The following is a 23,973-nucleotide window of genomic DNA, read 5'->3' on the forward strand; positions in this document are numbered from 1 at the left end:
CAAGGCTAGTGCTCTACCACTTGAGCCACAGCGCCACTCCTGGCTTTTTTCTTTTTGCTTATGTGGTGCTGAGGAATCGAACCCAGGGCCTCAGGCATGCAAGGCACAGGCTCTACCACTGAGCCACCTTCCCAGCCCAGGAAAAAAATTTTCTTAAAAGAAACAAGTATCTTATAATATGGGGCTTTAGAGCAGGTGGTCCTCCTGATACTTGAGCAATAATAACCTATTTGCAATAAAAGGATTGAGTCAGAATCTATTATAGCTATCTCTCTATATAGCTATGTGTATATGTATTTATGTAGTTGTGTGTGTATGTATGTGCATGTGTATAATGTTTGTGGTGAGAAAATATTTTTCAGTTAGTTTTTTTTTTCCTTCTGCCATAGCGATTGAATTTAGTGAAGCAACAACCATCCCTCAAACAAGTTCTGCTTTCATAAACTTCTTCAACCGTGCTATTAGAATAACATTCAAAATGAGTTAATTATTAAAAATATTCAGCACCTGGGCCTTAAGTATTTCTAAGAACTAAAGTATATTCTTAGCTGTTGGCTAAAATTCTAGAACAGCTGAAGGAAAACCAAGAAGTAGGAACATAAACACATGCTGATATAAGATGAGAGAGTTGTGGAAATAGGTGGCCAATGACGTTAGCTTTATATGAGCAAACACTTCAATTACATGGTAAAAACATTATAAATAAAAGAGGGAAAGCCCTCGCAATATTTGACATTTATTCTTTAAAAGTGCAACAGGAGAGAATTTGGTTTGAAATTCAACTTTGCAAATTCCAGTGCATGTCATTTTTGCATGCTAGTTATGGGATTATTTATCAATAGGCAAGAGACAAATGCCCAGTTTAAACATAAAATTCAGCCTAGATTTTTCTAGTCAGCACAGGAAAGTAAAGCAGACTGACTCAAATTATGTTAGTTCTTCAGAAAGCACTATTTGCCAGAGGGGCTACTAGAAGTTTAATCTGGATACACATTTTCAATCACTTTTCCCAGAGTGCTCCTTGGTGGAGGCTATGGAGTTCTGAGCATCAGAACTTTTATTACTTTATCAAGGGACTCAGGAATTCTCCCCCCTATCCCCCATTTCAATGTGCTGTTGACATCATAGTTTCAAGTGTGAAATGTCCTTTTTCTTTTCAATAAAGATTCCATTCAAAACTCAAGATTACTATTTAAAAGCCAACTGAAATAGAGACTTTCCTTTATACCTCTATACTTTTTTCTCTCCTTAGCCTTTAAGTCACTTGGGGTGGGAGTTATTTTGCTATTTTGTCAACTATATGTAGTGTGTGTGTGTGTGTGTGTGTGTGTGTGTATGTTGATACTGACACTCAAACTCAGCATCTGATGCTCTTACTTAGCTTTTACTTCAGAGCTGACACTCTATCACTTGAGCCACAGCTTACTTCTGTCATTTTGCTGGTTCACTGGGGATACGAATCTTAAGGACATTTCTGCTTGGGCTGACTTCAAAGCATGATGTTCAGATCTCAGCCTCATGAATAGCTAGGGTTACACATGTGAACCACTGCCACCTGAACGTTGAATGTATGCTAATCAATTGGATTTGATTAGAGTATCTAGGACTTATCAGCTCTTTTTCTCCAAAGGAAAAAAGGCAGAAAAAGAAAGAAAAGAGAAACAATACATTGTAGAGTATTTTAAATCATACTTTTAGGAATAATATAAATCACTGTTTACATGAATTCTTCTACAAATTGTCAAAGCCTGTGCCTGCCGCTTCCCACCATCAGATAAACTAGATGAAACCTCAAGCTAAAATAGTCTCTTTTCAAATGGAGTTCTTTCATCAGACAAGAGTTCTTTTTATTGACCTAGGGAACAAAAGGACATTTCAATATGTTTTTCTGCACTAAAAGCTATCGTTCTATTCCTATTAAACCATCTTTGTAATATAGGTCAAGATTTCTGCTTTACATTATAAGGCATGGCACACTTTTGTTAAGTATGCCCTTGTCTGATGTCCTTGGAGCACTGTTAGGAAATCATTTCAGCTGCATATTTCCCCTCTCATGACACCCTGGGGAATACTGCTGCATGGAAATGGGAGGGTAATGGCCTATCTAAAATTCTTAGGGAATGATTTTCAGAGATAGATTTAATTAACGAAAAGTATCAACTTGTATCCACACAAATATTTCATTAGAAAGAGCATAATCTTATCGTTGTCATTGGTATTATTTTCGTGGCTTAGATGGACCTTGACAGGAGTCTGGCGATATAGAAGCACAATTGTTGAGTCAGCATCTTCTCCCTAATGGTCCAGCAAATACCCCAGGGAGGTCTTCATTTTCAGACTTTTAACAGCTCTGTGATTTGCCCTCAAGTCATAAGAAATTGTAGAACAGTTTTGTTTCCTCCTTGGCAAAGTTGCCTTCACTTTTATTAATTCTTAATAATTTTTGCTTTGGTTTCCTACCAGCAATACCATATTAGAAGAAATGTGGTTGGCCTCTTGTATATCACTTTACATTAGCATAGTACTTTTATTTTACTTCTCGGCAAGTAAGGGAGGGGGCATTAGAGGGATGTTCACTGAGGAAGGTCTAGATCTGTCATTTTTCTGAAATTCTTTCTTTTTTTGGGGGATGGGGGAATCGAGCCCAGGATGTTATACTTGCTAGGCAACTGCTTTGTCACTGAGATACACCAGGCTCTGCACAGTACATTTTCATATTTAGTTCTTATAACATATGAGGTCTAATTGACCAGGGAACTTCCACTGATTCTTTTGTATCTTTTCTAGAAACATCCTACATGAAAACAGCCCACTTGTTCCATCTCTAGACAACTATGACAAATGATTTAATGTTTTGGCCATGACTTTGACTCTGTGTTGGCAATTGTTAATAGTTGATCATGTGGTTAATTCCTTTGAGTTATGTTTTTAATATTCAGTATGTTTTTAGGCAAGTAAATAAGTAAATGAACATCAGGTAAGCCTTGGCCTGCTGATGACTGTGTCCCAATAGTATATGGCCTCTGAGTCCTTCTGCATACCTAGAGAGGCAGATAAATTATGGAGAAGAGAAAGACATCACCTGAAGTTTAGTTACCAGGACCTAAGTTAGTTTGTCACTATGTGTTCACATCATCACTGTAACTGACAAACAAGTTGACATAATTCTGATTCCCAATTTTAGCTTGAGAAATTGAAATCATGTAAACATAAGTGACCTTTCTGAGATGTTGAATTGTGTTCTGATTTTTGCCCCTTTTAGAATTGTTTCTATTGAACTATTCTTTCACTTTGACATAGTACAACCTAGTAAATTGAAGGAATTTATATGACTAAAATGCCCTTGATCTTGACTCAAAGCTCTCTCAATCTCACTGATATGGTGCAGTGTTTCCTTAGTAGCTAGAGGGGAGTTCCTGAGAAGATGTCTTCTCTCACATTAAGAAATGGAATCATATGCCAGACTGAGAGGAAAATATGGATGCTTCCAAATAAGAAATTTGTCCACATCTGTTTGTACTGGAGTTAGAACACATCATATGATATATATATATATATACATATAAAAGTATATAAGTATTCTATACATTTATTCATACTTCTTTATAATTTTCTATCACTGCTTGCAACATTTCCTAAAAACCTGAATTTTCTGATAATGGCCTTGTTATTATAAGTAATTGAGTTATAAACATTTGCTTAGTTTTGAAGAAGGTGCTAATAGCAAACATTCACCCAGTTTAGTTAAACTTGATTATTACATGGTATGATAGTTTGGAGGATATTTTATTGCTTGGTTGTTTGATTTAGAAAAGAAGGCAGAGCTTATAGTAAAGATAATATTTGACTCAATATAAAGAAACTGAAATATGATAATTTTGGTTTTTTTTCAGCTAAAGACAATAAGAAGGTTATGAAAGTAAGCTAGAGTTAATATCCATCAGAAAGAAAACTTGAACAATAATAATAGTTCTCAATACAATAAATATTACACAATTTTTTTCTAAAATTGTATAAATATATTGTAATCAGATTGTACAATGAGTTGTGTAAATATACATATGTACATGTATATTGTTTTCCCTGTAGAATCTAAAAAGGACAATTTTTGAACCTCTCTTTCCAATAATTATTTTTAATTATTTCTGAGTAGAATTAATATTTGAAATTGCCAATAAAATTATTGTAGATAAAAAAGAAAAATATGCATGTTCTTCATTTATAAAAGTACCTTTTTTAACTTTTTAAATTAAAAAAAGTTTTTTGTCAAGGTGATATACATAGGGGCTACAGTTACATAAGTAAGGTGGTAAGTACATTTGTTGTTAAACTTGTTACCCCCTCCTTCATTTTTCTCCCACTTCCCTTTCCTCCAACCCTCCCCCACATTGTACAGATCATTCCAGCATATTGGTCTTGTGAGTATCACTGTTGCATTGGTTCCCCCCTTGTCTTTTGTCTCACCATTTTGTTGTTCCCCTTCCCTTCCCTAATTCAGATAAATGTATATACAATACCCAGAGTACCAAAATCAAATACAGTGACAACAGGGGATTAAACCATAGGGAAAAAAACAAACACAAAAGAAAAAAGAAATCACATAGTATATTAAAAACAACAACAACAAAGAAAAACCTTTTGTGTCCATGTCTTGGAGTTCAGTTTCTTAGCATCATCTTATATGGTCATATGTACGTAGCTATTTAGCTATTCTGCTCATCTGCTAAAATTATCTTAGACATACTAATTATTGCAAATAAGGGAAACCATGAGACCTATGTTTCTTTGGGTCTGGCTTACTTCACTTACTATGATTTTGTTCCAAGTCTTTCCATTTCCTTACAAATGGCACAGCGTCATTCTTTCTGATGGAAGCACATAATTCCAGTCTCTGTCTCTCTCTCTCTCTCTCTCTCATATATATGTATATATACATATATATATATATACAGATATAAATGGATATCTATGAGAGAGAGACATATATCACATTTTCTTGATCCATTCATCTACTGGGGGGAGGGTATCTGGTTTGGTTCCATATCTTAGCTATGGTAAATAATGCTGTGATGAACATAGTTGTGCTGGCAGCTTTAGTGTGGCCTTGTTTGTGATCATTTGGCTAAATGTCCAGAAGTGGGATTGCTGGGTCGTATGGGAGCTCTATGTTTAGTCTTTTGAGGAACCTCGATACTGCTTTCCTTTTTGGCTACATTCCATAAGTATGCCACGCCCTAAAGATAAGCAAATATCAACCAAGAATAGTGTACCCATAAAGAGTACCTTTTAGAAGAACATTTATACTACTTTTTATCCATGATCATTTAGAGGGGCAGTACTGAGATGTGAACTAAGGACCTTGTGCTTACGAGGTAGGCACTCTGCCACTTGAACTAAGTCCCCAGATCCTTATCCATGATCTTTTAAATATTTATGTACATCTTATATATGTATATAGTACTGAACTTGCTTGACTCTATTGTTTTTCTGTCCATTCTTTCTCATGTAGCCTATGTTGTCTTTATTTGCAATCTTCCTGCTTTGACCTCCCTAGTACTATAAACAGAGGTGTACACCACCATGCCCAGCTTTATTAAGATAAAATTATTCTCATCTTACTACTAATATATTCTGCATTAATTTTTACTTTATAACCACTGTTAACTACTTTTTATGTACCTTCATTCCTTTATTTTTAAATATCTGAAGCATTTTTCGTTCTTTTTAAAAACAGACTTAGAATATTCTAAAAACTTGACCCAGGTGTATTTATCCTAATAGATATTTGACAGTTATTTCCATATCTGAAGAATATATTAATAAATATACACAGAATCTTTCACTAATGAGAACAAATGATGAAAAAATTACATAGAGTAAGAGCAGTATATTAGAATACCTAAAGAATTTTTTAAATGTGCTGTCAAAAAGTCATAAATTCATTGGAAATAGAAATGTCATTGGTAATTGTGACCTAAACTAAAGTAAATACAATGATAAAATATTAATATAAGGGCTGGGTGGGCTCAGAAAGACAAAGGTCATATGTTTTCCCTCAAATGCAGAATCTAGACCTAATACACACACACACACACACACACACACACACACACACACACATACACACACACAATCATAGTTGTAACACTATTTGGGGGCATGAGAGGATCTAGGAGAGTGAATGATAGAGTGGATAATATTGAAGTATATTGAATATATTTGAAGATAGCATAAGGAAACTTACTGAGAGCTATTAAAAATAAGGATGAAGGATGAGGAAAAGAGAACAATAGAGTGGACTAATCTGATCAAAGTACAATACATGCATATGCAAAATGCCATACATGTGTATACGTGTATGTATAGCATACACTAATAAAAAAAGATTAGGACTGCAGGTATGCCTCAAATGGAAGAGTGCTTGCCTAGCAAGTGCAAGTCCCTGAGTTCAAACACCAGTACTACCAAAAACAAAAACAGGATAACAAAAGGAAAAAATATATATGCACACACACACACACACACACACACACACACACACACACACACATATATCTAGAAATATAAAGTAGAGTGAGGAGAATGAAGACCTACTATAAAATGTTCAAGGGCTTGGCACCAGTGGTTCATGCCTGTAATCCTAGCTACTTAGGAAAACTGAGATCTGAAGATCATGGTTCAAAGCCAGCCTGAACAGGAAAGTCCATGAGACTTTTACTTTCAAGTAACTACCAGAAACTGGAAGTAGAGCTGTAGCTCAAGTGGAAGAATGCTTGCCTTGGCTGAAGAGCTCAGGGACAGCACCCAGGCCTCAGAGTTTAAGTCCCAAGACAAAAAAAAAAGTTTATGGAAAACACAGATAAAATGGAGAGAAATTCATTTTTTTTCCTAAGAAGTAAGAAATCAACACCTCCATCCAATGCCTCTATAATTTTATACAAACATGTTATTTTAAATTTTTCAATGGAAAAATAAATCAATTATGAACTTTTTAAAAAGATTTTTTCTTTGCTTATTCATTTGCAGTGCCAAGGGCAATTGCAAAAAAAAGTGCAATACATAGTAGAATAAATATCACCTGCCTTAAAATATAGTCAGAAGACACAGTAGCTAAAGTATTGTTATATTGATCCTAAGGTTGTACAGATGTTCCACAATATATGCAAGAGATTTAAATAGAACAGAGTGGTATAGAATAAGTGTTTTGACAGAAGACATATCTTTACCTAACCTCGATAGGAAGAGGCCTATGAATTACTGAGAAAGAGTAAAGAACTTGTGTCTCTCAAACCAATCTTGTCAATTCCATTATCTGCCAGTGATAAGAAAACAATTTATTTCACTTTTTCTAATTATCAAAACAATCCAAGGATACTTTCTGCAAATTAATTTAAGTTGGGGATGCATAGTTTAATGAAATGTCAAAAGGGATTCTGCACCTTGCTACATCACCTTAAATTTTCTTTCTTCCTTATTTTCCCCCTGTACATTGTCAGCATGAGAGGGCTGTTCATGAATTTAAAGGGAATCTTCATCATGGCAGAAGGGATGTTTTTCTCCATGAGGAGCCTCTCTACCCTGCTGAGAAGTGGACCATCTCAGCACACTAACTGCACACTGTGCAGTCAGAAAAACATCTGGAAACTCTATAAATAATCACTTGAATATTTAACTCTGAGGGCAAGAAACTCTCCTTATTAATAGATATTTGTTGGCATTTGTGTAAGATTATGAATTAGAGCATATAGATTTAACTACTCTTGATTAAGTAGGAAAAAATCAGAATCCTTATTTGCCTGTGGGAAAAGATAATCAGACATTGGAACCTGAAGCACCTTGAGAACCCTTATACTATTTTGAGTTATGATCCAAGGCCACCGATGATGATTGGTTCATTACGTGAAAGACATCTAAATCATAGAAAAGGGCTAAAAAGAGAAGCAAAGAAATAGCTATTTCAAATAATAACTCAAAAGAGGGAAGGAAGAAAGAACAGGTTGATGGCCCCTCACCATTGGAAATCAATCACCAGCACACATCAGGGTCAGTTTCTGAATATCAGACTGAGTTTAGGAAATGAGCAGGAACACATGTACATTCAAAAACTTAATATAGAGTCAGGCTTTGGTGGCTCACACCTATAATCTTAGCTACTCAGGAGGTTGAACTTTGCAGATCATGGTTCAAAGACATCCTAGGCAGGAAAGTCTTATCTCCAATGGATCACAGAAAAAGCCAGACATGGGGCTGTGGCTGAAGTAATAGAGAACTAGCCAGGGTGGCTGGGAGGGTGGCTTAGTGGCAGAGTGCTTTCCTGGTATGCATGAAACCATGGGTTCAATTCCTCAGTACCACATAAACAGAAAAAACTGGAACCATGCTGTGGCTCAAGTAGTAGAGTGCTATCCTTTAGCAAAAGGTCAGGGACAGTGTCCTGACCCAGAGTTCAAGTCCCAAGGCTGGCAAAAAAAAAAAAAAACCAACCCACAAACAACTTAATATTTATACCTATCTATAATATACAAAACATAAATACGTTCCACAGTTTGCCTTGCCTCAGACCCTCTAGAACATACATTTAAGAGGCAAGAAATCCCTACTTGGGATGGAGAATGCTTTCCCTCTGTCAACTACAGCTCAAATTGATTTATGACAGCATAACCATAGTGCTTAAATGAGAATTTCTGGGGGAACATTTTAAAAAAGGAAACAGTTTTTGTTTGCCATTTGTATTTCTTTTTCTATCCCTCATTTCAGAAATTAACCAAGTTATCAATCCTACAACTAGAAAAGTATAAATTCACAGTACATCATTCAAACATTGAGGGGTGATTTCAGGGATTGACAAACACTGAAATCTATCCACAATGGCAAGTTGAGCACATTATCAAAAGGTTTGTTGGCATCATTTGAATAATAGGGTATTAGTTGGAAGGTTTGAAGGTGACAAGTGCTTTCATGTCACTCAGAGAGGAGGCATTAGAAAAATATCTGGAATTAAAATCACTGGGGTATAGAGCAAGTTAGTTTGTTTGGAGTTAAATGTGCAAATGGATAAGACACACAAGAAAATTTTTTTTAAAAAATGTAACCAGTATCCTGAACCAGGGCAATTTGTAGGATGTAATTCACTGAGCAAATGTATTTCCTCCTTTTACTAGTCATTTACATTGCTCAGTGAGTTAGATTTCCCCTGCCTGTGCATGAACTAGGACAGTTACAAGACTGTAGAACGTAAGCAAAAGGCTTGGATTAGTTTTAAGTCAGAAGATGGTCTCATTTCAGTTAGATGTCTAGTCTCATAGGCAGATATTTGTTTCAACTTCCACTGAGGAAGAAACGGGGGTTGGGGGGAAAGAGGGTATGGGCTCTCTTCTGCTTTCTCTTCCCAGATGACTAACTGGGATGTTTTGGGGCTCTGCAGTTGGCATGTGGAGACCTAGGGAATAGATGTAGGTGGGAAAATACTTGTTCTCATAAGCCATCTTCATTTTAGCTCTGAGTCAGGTAGGTTGAAATCCACTTTTCCACTTATGGGTGGGATTCCTCTGTTCATCCCCAGCATTTTACTGCCAGTTCTCTTGATACAAAGAAGAAGGAGGTTTTCCTCAGGCTCCTCATTTTCTCTGTTTCTTTAATCCCTGGAAGCCTTTAGCTTCCCTCTTCAGAAGTTCTGTTCCTCAGCTCCCCACCACTGTGATAATGACCTTTTCCCCCCAAAACTTTAATTTTATTGTCAAGGGGATGTACAGAGGGGTTACAGTTATATAAGTAAGGCAGTGAGTACATTTCTTGTTGAACTGGTTATCTCCTCCTTCATTTTTCTCCCTATTTTTCCCCCACACCCAAATTGAATAGATCATTCCCAGTATAATGTCTTGTGAATATCACTGTTGCATATCGCCTTTGTTACCTGTAGTCCTTAACTCCAATATGGAAACTATGGAAACTAGTCACCTTTCCTTTGCATTGGTGCAATAGTCCCTGTTCTTGTTTTTCATGCTAGAATAGTAGAATGGCTAGCAGCCGGTTTTCTGCCCCTTGCAATCCTCAGGTAGAGCAGAGATTAATGAAGTTGTCTGGGACCCGTTGGCACTCTCCACATTGCCCCTGTGGGAATCGAGAGGAGAGAAGCAGTTCACCCAGTTCCTCTTCCTGGGCAGTGGTGAGTGGCTCACTGTACGCTAACAATAGCCTGCAAAGTCGGTCTCACATTCTCTCAGATATTTCTCAATGGGAAGGAGAGACCTCATATAATCTTCAGCATATACGTTTTCCCAGTGCTACCTGCTGATTTATCTCATATCCCATTTTAGAATCAGGCACCTGTCATTTCAGGGGAAGGTAGATAAAATGTCAACCTTTTAGAAAATCAACAGTATGCATGTATCATTTCTGGAGTCTAAATCCAAGGACTTAGAATCTGGACTGGAATTCTAATAGCTATACAATGAATGTAGTAGAGTCAAAAATGGACACTGTTTTACAAAAAAATGGACACTGTTTTAGAAAGAGTAAATGTGATATACTTTGAAGGTAAGAGGAAGGTAGGCCTTTTAAGGCCTGCTCTACTATCAAGAAAAGTGATCAAAATGAAAGCTTATGGAACAAAAGAAAAAGATAATGAAAACAGAATGTCAATACTTTTCAAAAATATGTGGTTTTCCTTTTTCCCTTTTATCTTTTGTTTAATTTTTTTGGGCGGTATTGGGGTTTGAACTCAAGGCTTTGTGCTTGCTAGAAAAATGTTGGATCACTTAAACTTTACCTTTTGTCTCTAGTTAGTTTTTTGAGATGTAATCTTGGTTTTTCTCCCTTGGACACCCTTGAATTGTGATCCTCCTATATAACTGTATAACCGAGATTAAAAACACACACCACCATATCTAGCTTATTTAACAAGATTAGGTTTTGTTAACTTTTTGTCCTATGGACTTCAAACTGTAATCTTCCCCCTCTCTGCTTACCAAGTAGCTAGAATTACGGGTATGAGCCTGGCTCATTTGCCTTTTAAAGGTTAAATTTTATTTTCTGTTTCTATTTCAAGAAACTCTAACAAAGAATTTTAGATCCTAGAAATAAAGTAACTGTAACATATGCCTGTTCCAAGAATACTACATTCTTCTCTCCTATAATAAATTGGATATTCAAATAAAAATACGTTGATTTTTGAGGTACTAGGGCCTGAACCCAGAGCCTTGCATTTGTTAAGCAATCACTCTATCACTGAGCTGCATTTGTAAACAGAAAAAGTACACCGAAGAAGTTCTTGTTCTTATTCGTTTAGGTTTGCATTACCATGTGTATATTAAGGATTGGTTTTCAGCATATTTTTTTAAAAATCCATTATTTGTATTTCCAGAGTAATTTTAACAATTCAAAGAAGAAACCTTCATTTCTTTTGTTTGATCCTGTTATGCTTATTGAGTAAAATAAATAAAATAATGGTTTCTTGGATGTTACTGTATTAAGGATTTAACTTCCTCTGAGGAAACTATGGACAATGCATCCACAGCATGTTGAAAGCTATGAGTCACCTGGCATTGACCTTGATGTGTGTACTTATCTAAACACCACACATCTGTTCTTTCTTTTCCAATAAATGGACCATATGCCCCTTGACTCACATACAAGAGCACAGTGTTCTAAAACAAACACACTAGAGTTAATTTAGGGGATAAAATGAACTTTGAAAAAGACTCATGTTTAATGCTTGAACTGTGACAAAGCAAATTTATTTCTAAATGTAAGAGTGACATTTTATCTCTTCCCTACTACACTACTAAACAAACCAGTTTAATAATGTAATTTTTTAATAAAGCTAAAAAATCTAGTTAGATAAATTTAATTTCAAACAAGAAATTTTTTAGATACTTCCCATTATATGTTATACTTGAAATCTTTTCAACCATACAGTTTTATGTTCTTAAGCCAGTCATCAGTCATTGAAGCCTTAGGAAAAAAATATCTACCAGTCTGGAATGTACAAGTTAACAATAATTTTAAACACATCCTACATTTGAAAAAATTTACAAAAGCATATTTACAAATATGCTTTTACATTATTGACTTTCATTTACTTCTATAACAATTTGTTCAAGTAGGAAGAAGTACTGATATTAAAACTCAGAGTTTAATAGCCCAAACCCACAATTACAAAAGAGAAGACAGACCTTGAACCCAGGTCCTTTGCCAAATCACATGCTGAGGAACTCAGTGATCATTTAGGTCCTATTTAATGTAGGCCCTACACAATAACATGAACTCCCATTCTCATAAATCTGGTAAGATGCATTAAAAATTGGTCAGGGTGGTTACATCTGGGAAATATGGGATGAAATTACAGGGATACTTCCTATCTTTATACCCTCTATCTTCCATAGCATTTAAATTTAGTATAAAATTCATCTTATTTTGACCAGATAAAGTTACACAATGATAAAACTATACGGAAAATCACTATTACGTTGTAACAATGTACAAAACACTATGTTGAAAGGAACTTTACAACTTGGGGGGGGTAGTTGTGGAGGTGGGAGGGAAGGGATGGTAGATGGAAAAATCAAAGGAGGAGGCGACAATGCTCAATAAGAAGTGTACTCATTACCTTGCTCATGTAACTGTAACCCCTCTGTACAGCATTTTTACAATAAAAAACATACAAAAAAAGGAAAATCACTATTTGAGTTATAAAAAACAATAACAACAACAAAAATCAAGAACCAACACAGATATTTACAAACCAATAAAATACTTTTAACATCCTTTTTTTGGGGGGGAGGGGCCAGTCATGGGGCCTGAACTCTGGGCCTAGGCGCTGTCCCTCAGCTCTTCAGCTCAAGGCTAGTGCTCTACCACTTGAGCCACAGCACCACTTCCAGCTTTTTTTCTTTTTGCTTATGTGGTGCTGGGGAATCGAACCCAGGGCCTCATGCATGCAAAACAAGCACTCTACCACTGAGCCACGTTCCCAGCCCCTACTTAAACATCCTTAAAGGAAGAATAAACACGTAATAGTCCTGTCAAAGTTACACTTTACCAAAATTTTAAATAAATAAACCCTGGCCATAAAAACAATGTGATAATTAAAATACTGGCTGTCATTTAGGATTTACTTAGACAAGTGTTTTTGTTTTACTTTTTAATATGCAAAAGGACTGTTTTAGGGGACAGGTTTTCCTCTGTCTCTGTCTCTGTTTCTCTCTGTCTCTCTGTCTCTGTCTCTGTCTCTCTCTCTCTCTCTCTTTGGTGCCAGTCCTTGGACTTGAACTCAGGACCTAGGTGATGTCCCTGAGCATCTTTTGCTCAATGCTAGCATTCTACCACTTGAGCCACAGCTCCATTTCTGGCTTTTTTGGTAGTTTAATGGAGATAAGAGTTTCATAGACTTTCTTGCTCAGGATGGCTTCTAATTGCAACACTCAGATCTCAATCTCCTGAGTGGCTAAGATTACAGGGATGAGCCACTGGTGTCCAGCTTGGGACATATTTCTTACTACTTATACTTCAGTGGCCATTTTGATAATTAAGTTAAAAATGAAGAAACTTTAAATCATGTTATACACTAACTTCTAAGAATTCTCCCAAAAGATAGAGAAAAAGACAACAACAAGAAGCACAAAACCCAGAGAAACAGAAAAAATAAAATTACTTAAAAATTATGTATTTAAGCTGAGCGCCAGTGGCTCACACCTTTAATCCTAGCTACTCAGGGAACTGAGATCTGAGGATAGTGGTTCAAAGCCAGCCTGGGAAGGAAAGTATGTGAGACTCTTATTTCCAATAAGCCACTTGGAAAACCAGAAGTGGCACCGTGGCTCAAGTGGTAGAGCACTAGCCTTGAGCCGATTAAGCTAAGGGACAGCGCCCAGGCCCAGAGTTCAATCACCATGACTGACAAAAAGAAAAAGAAAAAGAAAAAAAAACTTATGTATTTAAGCAAAAAAGGTCAAAAGCTATGTATGTACATATGACCAGATAAAATGATGCTAAGCAAAATGAACCCCAATTTAGGGACACAAGTGGTTTTATCTCTGTTGCTGTTGTTTTTAATGTATATATAATGTACTATATGATTTTTTTGTTTCTTTTGTATTGTTCTTCCCCCTTGGTATAACCCCTGTTTTCACTGTATTTGATTCCAGTGCCCTACATCTTGTTTATAAATTTTTCTAATTTGGGGAGGGAAAGGGAAATAACAAAATGCTGAAACAAGGATACCGGTTGACCTATTGTAACAAAGAGATGTACAAGACACTATGTTGAAAACGAACTTTACAACTTTGGGGCGGTGGGGGAAAGGAAGAGTTGGGGAGCTGGGGAGGGAAGGGATGGTAGGGGAAAAACAAAGGAGGGGGTAACAATGCTTGAAAGGAAATGTACTCATCACCTTACTCTGTAACTGTAACCCCTTTGTACAATTAAAAATTATGTATTTAATCCAGTAGTCTACAATATGGAATAGTTTTCTTAATTTTGTCACATTTAAACAATGGGGAATTGCTAGTATAGTCTTCCTCAGCCCCCTCAAGGTTCTTATTCCAGCATTCCAGGTCTGTATCATGTGTGTGTGTGTGTGTGTGTGTGTGTGTGTGTGAAAAGATATCTGTATGTATGCCATCCAGAGTGAAACAAATAACACACACAGACACATATCTGAAGTTTTGGGGTCTACTAATAAGAGGAATGAGGACAAATTTGTGTATTCCATTCTTCAGGCAGATGTAGAATAGATTTTTAAATATGCAAATGACCTGCCTGCAGGGTGGTAGTGGCAAGAGATTTTTGTTTTCATGATAAACAAGCCAATTTATTGTTCTGTAATAAGAAGTGAGACTTTTTATCATGCAAATTTAAAAAAAACTATGTCAGCTCAGAACGAAAGGGCATTTTCTTCCTTTAAGCAGTTACATGGAGGACCAGGTTCTGTGAAGTTATTTGGCAAATGTGAAATCCAAACTATTCTTAAGGTCTACAATACATCCATGAATTTGTCCCACCACAAGAAGAGCCCATGCCCCAGAAGGTTAGAAGTTCTTCCCTACCCCTTCCTCTGGCTGAGCTCTAAGAAGTGGTGACAAATTTTGGAAGGGAGCAAATTTCAAAGGGAATTTTACATATCCTTTCTCAAGTTAACATGTAAAGAAGATGTTTTTTTCTTTTTGGAGTTCTGGTTTTTAATGAAAGTACCTTTACGTCTTATTTACATAGAATATTTTAAATAGATACAAGAAGAATGAGATTATTCTTTCTTCTTCCAAAGAAGCAAATTAACTTAATACAAAAGAATAGACAAAGAGAAAAATAGAGATATCCAGGAGAGGTGATTATATTAGAGAAGTAATAGGAAAAAGATATGTTAGCTAGAAATCAAGGGTTGAAATAGTTATATAAACAGACATGGAGGCCAAACTTGCCAGAATTCTGAGATGAAGGAAACTTTGTCCCTGTGAGGATAATGTGAATTTCAAATGAGAGCTGTAGAAAATGATGATGAAAAGAACATGAAAGAAAAAAATTTAAGGTAAGCTACATATCCAAGAATCTCCTAAGAATTTTCTTGTTTTTATTCTAAATTTACTATATTTAGAAACTTTATCACTGTAATTTCCTATGATTGAAGGAATATGTATAAAGCTTTCTTTCTTTTCCTTAGTAACAAAGAGAAAATATTTTATTACATTTAATTGTATAAAGGGTTTAGTATAGACAAAAAATCCATGATTAAGAAATCCTTTAAATATCTGAGGTGATAGTTAAATCATTCAAGAATAAGGATGTGAACAGCAATGGTAAAAAATAAATCTTGCAAGTATAAGTTGAAGCAATCATAGCCATATGTAAATATATATCAAGTAATATCAAGTGCTGAATTACCATTTTAACGTAAGCTTATACAACAGAAAAGTCTGTATAGGTTTATAAATGTGCAATAGTCGTAACTAAAGTTATCAAGCTTTTGATACTGAATTAGCCAGAATCATCTATGCATAATCACTTTTATTATGCAAGTAGATTGTCTAAATTATCTTCAAAGAGCTCATAGTGTTAAAAGTATTTTGTCATATCTTTATTCATTTATCCAAGTATTGGAATGTGTGAAATTAAATCAATTAGATGCTATTGCTTTCACAAGTTTAGGCAGTAACATAGGTACATGGAATTGCTTTGTGGAGAAAGTGGGATATTTGTTAAAAGTAAGTATGTAGTTATCAGATTAACTAGGCTTTTGTATAAATCCAAAGACTGGTAGTATAAAAAGTTAGATCTGCTAGAATAGATAAAAAATATCATGACAAATTCATTTAACAGTTGTGCATTTCGTTTTAGACATCACACTAATATGGCAAAAATATACGAAGAGGAGGCAATGGGTAATAGAAAGCATGTCATGCGGGCTCAAACTAATTGACCTAACAGACACAATTTAATTTTCTTAAGCCAGAGTTATTAGCCCAATTTTGGAATCCACAATTGTAATTGAATCATTAATGTTAAAATTTATATACATTTGAGAACCACAGCCATTCACTATCAGCACAGCATAGGAAAATTATATTGTTCAGCTATCTTCACTAATGCTATTTTATAAGACTGTTCTATTCCAACAAAAATGTTATCTATATGCATCTACCTATCTATCTATCTATCTATCTATCAATCTATCTATCTATCTATCTATCTATCTATCTATCTATCTACACACACTTTTTTTGTTGATGTTCATGAACCCACAATAAGATTAGAGAATTAGAGAATGGACAATAGATATTCAACTTCTCAGAAGCTAGCCTGAAACTATTCTCATTACTCAGTGGACCTGACGATTCCATTAGGGGAGAGACAGAAATGAAATTATACTGCACCACCCACCAGTTAAGACCAAAGACTATGTTATTTCTCTTGCGCAGGTCTTTTGATCTACATGGCTTTAAGCCTCATTTTCTTATTTATTTGTATCTCTACATAAATATTCCAGCCTGGAAACATCTTTTATCTTCTTACTCTATGCACTAAATATATTATGTCATGAGATTATACTTATATTGTACCTTCTTACTATGTACTAAGTAAGAGTAGATCTTGGCTTTTCTTAACTTATATTTTGATCTCTAACACTTTGAATAGTATCCAAGACATATTCATGCCCCATACACATTTCTTGAGACAAAGATAAGAGTGAAGATGGCAGGACTCTAGATACATGATGACAATGTGGGCACCTGTGGAGGCTGCTCACTCAGCGTGCTCATGGACTTGGGAAAGGTCAGTTCTCCGGGTCATGGTGGAAGGTCATCTTTGGGACTAGGAATGTGGCAGAGGGTAGGACAAATATTAGGCACTGACATTGTGAACTTGGATGCATGAGAGCAATGTCACCTCCCCAGACAATGAAGATGCTAACATTCCCAAGTTTTTGGACCACATTGATATAACCATAGTGACTGACCATAGTAATTGACCACAGGCTCCTCACTGACCATAGCGAGTGGGTCCTTACAGCTGGATGTGATATAGAAATACAAACAAAGAGCACATTCATTGGAACTTAGTATCAATGGCCTTAGCAACCAAACCTAATGTTTGATTTTTTTCACTCAAAAGAGCCTCCTTGGTAGTGAAAAGTGAACAGTGACAACTGTTGATTAGAGTCTTCATGAATTGAACCTCTGTTTTCTACCCTCAGGGTGATGCTAAGTATAGAAACAGCCGTCGACTGTACAGGGCATGTGCTCTGAGTCACATGGCTTATGTTGGCATCCAGCTTCCACCTACAAGATGTGCCATTGCCAGTCCCCTCAAGACTTCACCCTTGCTTCCACCTCCTCGCAACATACTCAGCCCTCTCTCTTCTTCGTGCCTTACTTCACTTTCTAGGAAGTGCTCTTGGAATGGCATATACTTCAAAAGGCTGCAGAATGAGTCACATGAGGCAATGTACCTAATAACTGCAGAAGAACTAGCATTGGTTAGTTAACTAACCCCACTCACTCAGGCCAAGTCTGTGTGTACTCAAGTCTCCTCTGAGATTCTAAATGGACAAAACCTGCTGTTTTAGCTATCTGAGTTCAGAATTCTAAAATGTACCTACTTTTCCTTAGTCTTGCTCTATTCTTAATCATACTCCAAGGACATCAAGCTGACACATACAAGCTCTGGACATGTATTTTGATGAACACATATGCACATGCTGAATGTTAAGTAGACATTATTGACTGGAAAAGGACTAGTCTCAGAAGGTAGTCCCATCTGTATATGACAAAATCATGTCCCTTCTTGCATGATTCATTAATATACCTGATCTCCACTCATTTGCCAGCTAGGATGTCTGAGCAAAATTTCTACTATGAAGAAAGCCTCTCTATTTCTCTTGGATTTTTTGAGGGCTGAAATATAAGATGCATTTCTACTTCTGAAGTGATCTAGGAATAGATAACTGTTTATTTTTATACAAGGTTTTGTTTTTTCAGGCTTTGTTTGGGCTTTGTATCTGTATCGTTCCTCTTCCAAACGTTCCACATGCTGAGAATCAGGCAACAGATTGAGAATGGCCTAGAATCCAAGAACGATGTTCCATCCATCCCAAGGAATGGAGACTCATCTTCACAGTTTTATGAGGCATACATTGTAAAAGGAATGCATCCTGGGTGTTCAGAGACTGGGGAGGTTCCAGGCCTACCTTAAACTATTTAGGTCAGAGGCCCTAAGAGAGCTGCCCCAAATGGCCTGAGGAGTTTATATGCATTTGGTCCTAGCTCCTCTGAGGGATCAGATCTGCTGTGTAAGTCTAGCACTAACACAGGACTTTCAAACCTTGGGAATAAGGTATAGAACTGGCAGAGGCCAGTGGACTTACCACCTCCCACTGTGATCATTCAATCAGAATTTCACACCAACAGGAACATTTTAAACAGATCATTCTCTTTATTACTGTCTGGGGGGAATGCAGTGCTGAATCTCCTACCAATTTCAATTGTACAGGATAATCCTGCACACTGCCTACGAAGGAGCATTTTTGGGGGATGAGAAAGTAATTTATCAAAAGCAGGGAATTGGTGTGCACAGCACTGAATCTGAGATATAGTCATTATTCTTAAGTCTCCGTCACATGTTAGCATTGTGCAATGACTTCCACACGTATAGCTTTAATGGTGTTTATAAAGCAAATTTGCTGTTATTTTTATTCTGCAGTGAAGATGCCAAAAGCTCAAAATTTTATCTGCAATGTTAAGTGGGCGTGCATGTTTGTTGGGATTTGAATTCATGTCCTTTTCTTTCGCTGAAGACTAATAATAAAAATTATTATTATTATTATTAATTATTACTATTATTATCAACCATGTCTTAGTCCAGCCCATGACTATCCAAAATAAAACCATAAATTGGGTAACTTATGGACAACTGAAATATGTTTTCTCAGGGTGAGATGTACAAAATCAAGGCATCTACAGATTCAGAATCTGGAATGGGCTACTTTCTCATAGCAGACATTTTCTGCTCCTGCCTTTTGGTAGAATGGACAAGGCAACAAAGCCTTCCTTTAGAAAGCACTAATCATTAGATAATCATTAAATGATCATGAGGGCTGCACCCTCATGACCTGCACACCTTCTAGAGCCCCACCTCCTAATATCTTTTTGGCCAATAAGACTCAAAAGCAAATTCGAGAGATGGCTCACATGCATTCTGTTCACAGCAAATCACCCTTGAGAAATACAACACCACTGAAAGAGTTTATATCTAAGAAACCAATTTTAGGAACAGAGGGAAAAAAATGAGATTTTGTTTCAGAATTCAGTGGTCTTGACAAGTACAAGAAAACAAGCAGAAATAGTCAATAGAAATATTTGTGCCCGAAATAAGAGTTGACTTGTTTTGTGCTCAGTCAAATCTCCTTTGTATTATGTGTTCATCGTTGAACATATTCTTTCTTCTTCCTTTAAATAAAACAAACAAGCAAACAAGAAAAAACCTTCGGCATAGTTAAATTTGCATTTTTAGAAATGGCATTTTAATTTGTGGCAAACTTTGCCAAGCCTTTCCAAGTAAAAGCCAAAAGATTTTGCTATCAGCTTGGGTAAAAACTTCTCAGCTTCTGAGAAGCGTGTGTGACTCGGAGTTAGTCTCATGACAAGACCATTTCACAGCCCTGCTGACAGGGCAGAAGCAAACACAACTCTTTCTGACTGGTAATTTCTCCCCTTTGTTTGATTCCTTGTCTGCATCATCTCCCTTTCCCTAGAGTCTTTGAAATCAAATGAAGAATGACATGAGAAAAGAGTGCATTTCAGGATACAGAGCTTGACTCTTCTAGCCTATTGATTTGGGGTGCCATGTAGATTTGATATCAGCCGTAACTCAGCACCCACCAAGGGTCACTTCCATTCTTTAGGTCTGTGTTTCTGAGATGAGCTACTTTAGATTACTGATGGCTTTTAACTTGGATAGGAATATGAAAAGCCTGTTCTGGAAAGTTCATGTAAGTAAAGGAGGAATTAAATGATCTGTTGCCTAATGAATTTTTGAGAGAACTTATATAGTAAGGATGGGGGGAAATGGTCAATAGTATTTGGATACTATATCCACTACAATTTAGCTCCTTTAACCCAAGTCAATTAAATTCTCTGTAGTTCAATTTCTCTGTCTGTGGAATGGATATAATAACACCAACTTCAGAAATTGCTCTAGTATTTAGACTCAGTACAGATAGAGCGTTAAAGCATTCCTCTCACCCAGTAAGTGTTCATGTTCCTATTCAGCATGTTCAATGATCCAGACATGCACATTAGTGTGGGACTGAAACATTTCATTTTGCATTTTCATGTAAATGATGAAAGCAACTTATCTGTCTCCAATTATTATTTCTCTTTAATTTTTAAAAAATTTTTGGTATAAAAAATTTTATTTTTCCAAATGTACAGCTGGTTGAATCTGTTCATTCATCTTCACCAGCGTTGGGGACATATCTCCACCTTTACTGTTTCTAGTGTAAATTATTTGAGCTCTGTGCTTTGAAGCTAACTTGATGAGTCCTTTACTAAGCAGCTCCTGAAGGGCTGCCCTGGCCAGGGAGCCAGGAACCAAATCCTTAGCCTCTCAGAAACCACAGCAGGGGTTATGAGCTTATAGTTGGGAATTTCCTTACAGAGTTTGTCTTAAGTGGCTTTGTCAAACAGGATGAGGTTGTTGAGCTTGTTCTGAACTTTGCCTTTGGATCACTTCCTCTTCTTGGCCTTGCCCCCAGACTTGTTTACTGGGTCCTATTCCTTCTTGGCCAACTTCCCAGCATCTTTCTTCTTGTCGTCCTTGGGAGGCATCACGAAGTCTGGAGAGCAGGAGGGAGCGCTGTGGCTTGGTCAAGATGTTGGGCAGAAAAAGTGTTTCTCTTTATTGACACCCTCTTTTACCAAAGTTATGATCGGGATTCTAGAATGCAGGCCCGAATTCTTCCTCTTAGTTTGGTGACCGAGAGATCATATGTTTCAAAAATTTGTCTTGCATTTCTATGAGACTTTGATCCAGTGCTTTACCAGCTGTGAGTAGGAGTCAGAGAAAAATTACTATTAACAGTTGGAGTCACTATTCAGAAAGGCCTTCATCAGGAAAAGAAAATTTAGTATCTCTGTGGTGGTGCCAGGCTTGAATTTTAAGTGACTCTGGCTAAGAAACACCCAGATGAAGGAATGCCAGAAAATCAGATTTTTTTGTTCTTATGGAAAATATTCATTATCACTATCTACATAAAAATGAGCAGCGGCGGAAGTGGCGTTGTAGCTCAAGTGGTAGAGCGCTCGCCTTGAGCTGAAGAGCTGAGGGACAGCACCCAGGCCCAGAGTTCAAGCCCCACGACCGACAAAAAAAAAAAAAAAATACATAAAATGAGCAGCGGCTTAAATATCAGGTAAATCTCCAGAAGGCGCTGCGTTATTATTATTATAATTTTTATTTTTTATTGTGAAAATACCATACAGAGGGGTTACATAGGCAAGGTAATGAATACATTGTAGCCTCCTCCTTTGTCTCCCCTTCCCATCCCTTCCCCCCTCCCAGCCCCTCCTACCATCCTCCCAAAGTTGTAAAGTTCATTTTTAGACATAACATCTTGTACATCTCATTGTTGCAATGGGTCCACCTGTATCCCTATTTAAACAATTTGTTTTTTCCCTTCCCCTCCACAAATTATACCAATAGCAAATACAGTGAAAACAGGGGTTATACCGTGGGGGAGGGACATACAAAGAAACAAAGAAATCATCTTATAAGTATGTTAGAAACAATCACAAGAAAGAAAAAAAAATCATTTGAATCCTTATCTTGGGGTTCATTTCGCCTGACATCAACTTATCTGACCTTTCATATGAACAGAAGTCAAGAAAACATTACCTTGCAGAAAGCATTCCAGATGCATCTTCAGATCAGGCTTCTGGAAGTGAAAATTGAGTCCGATGTTTATACTATTGGGGAATGTATCTTGAGAGACATCTAAATCATTATTATTATCCTCTGTTGAGCTTTTTGTCTATCCCATAGCTGCAATCAGGTTCTATCCAAGAGATGCTACAGACAAGCAAATATTATAAAAACAAAAAGGCAGAGATAGGCGCTTACACAATGTTCCTGGGGACTTCAACACCCTAGTGTCAACACTAGGTAGATTATTCAGACAGAAAAATCAAGGAGCCAACATTGGTAAATTGCATCCCAGAACAAATGGCCTTCACCAAGGCCTATAGAACATGCCACACAATGCCCACAGAATCCACATTCTGCACACCAGCACATGGTGGAGCATTCTTCAGATAGATCATTTGATAGGTCATAAACACATCAACAGAGTGTTATCTATATACACATGTTCAGTGAATAACTATCATAATATTCAAGAAACAGGTGAGGTTATGCTCATGCCTGTAATACAACTTGAGAGGCAGAAATCAGAAGGATTGAAGCTCAAGCTCAGCCTGAGCAGAAAGTTGGCAAACCTTATCTCAAGAAAAATGCTGTATATAGTACTCCATGTTTTAATTCCAGCTATCAGGGAAGCAAAGGTAGTAGGATTGTGGTCCAGGCTGTTCTGGGAAAAAACATGAGACTTCATACAAAAACAAAACAACAACAACAAAAAACCCCAAACTAAAATCAAACAGGTCTGGGAGCATAATTAAAGAATGCCTGTCTTGAAAGCATGATTTCAAAACCCTTTTGCTAAGAAGAATGAAAAGGAAATTAAAACAAATTAAGTGTCCATTCATTGATGAATGTGTAAAGAAAGTGAGGTACCTTTGTAGGATGACTATTTAGTCATTTTTTAAAAATCCTGTCATTTCTGACATGAATCATTATCTCAAGTGAAACAAGCCAGACCCTGAAACACAAGCATAGCATGGTCTCACTCATATGTGGAATCCAAAGAAGCTTACCTCATAGACATTTAAAATTTAAAAAAACAAAATGCAAATGAACCCATAAATTGTCACAGACAATTGGCCTTCTAAACAGAACATGGCACAACTCCAGGAAAACTCAAAGCCTCTAGCAGGCCTCAAAGAGTGACTAATGCCTGACATCTCAAGGATTTGGGAGTTCAGAGTCAAGGTTTGAAAACAGTCTTGGCAAAAGTTAGCAAAACTGTATCTGAAAACAAATTTGAGTATGGTGGTTCACACTGTGGGCTTAGCTACTCAGAGTTACAGGTTGGAGGATCATGATTTGAGGCTGGCCCAGGTAAAACCATGAGACATATCTGAAAGCAAAGTGAATAGACTGGGGATTCAGTTCAATTGGTGGAGGTGCTTGCCCAGCAAGTGCAAGACCCTGAGTTCAGTTCCTAGTACCCCCAAAACAAACAAACATAAAAGGAAAAAATAGATCCCCTGCTTATAACTTGTTAAGAGTCTAGAGTTCTATGCCTGGTGCTGGTGGCTCATGCCTATAATCCTAGCTACTCAGGAGACTGAGAGCTGAGGATTGCGG

General features: G+C 36.7%; 1 pseudogene; it reads right to left on the bottom strand.

Moving 5' to 3' along the window:
• Positions 1-20,901: 20,901 nt before the first annotated feature.
• LOC105980328 lies at positions 20,902-21,362 on the bottom strand (annotated as a pseudogene).
• Between the last annotated feature and the right edge of the window lie 2,611 nt (positions 21,363-23,973).

The sequence above is a fragment of the Dipodomys ordii genome, unplaced genomic scaffold, assembly GCF_000151885.1.
Source record: "Dipodomys ordii isolate 6190 unplaced genomic scaffold, Dord_2.0 Scaffold1, whole genome shotgun sequence".
NCBI classification, from domain to species: Eukaryota; Metazoa; Chordata; class Mammalia; order Rodentia; family Heteromyidae; genus Dipodomys; species Dipodomys ordii.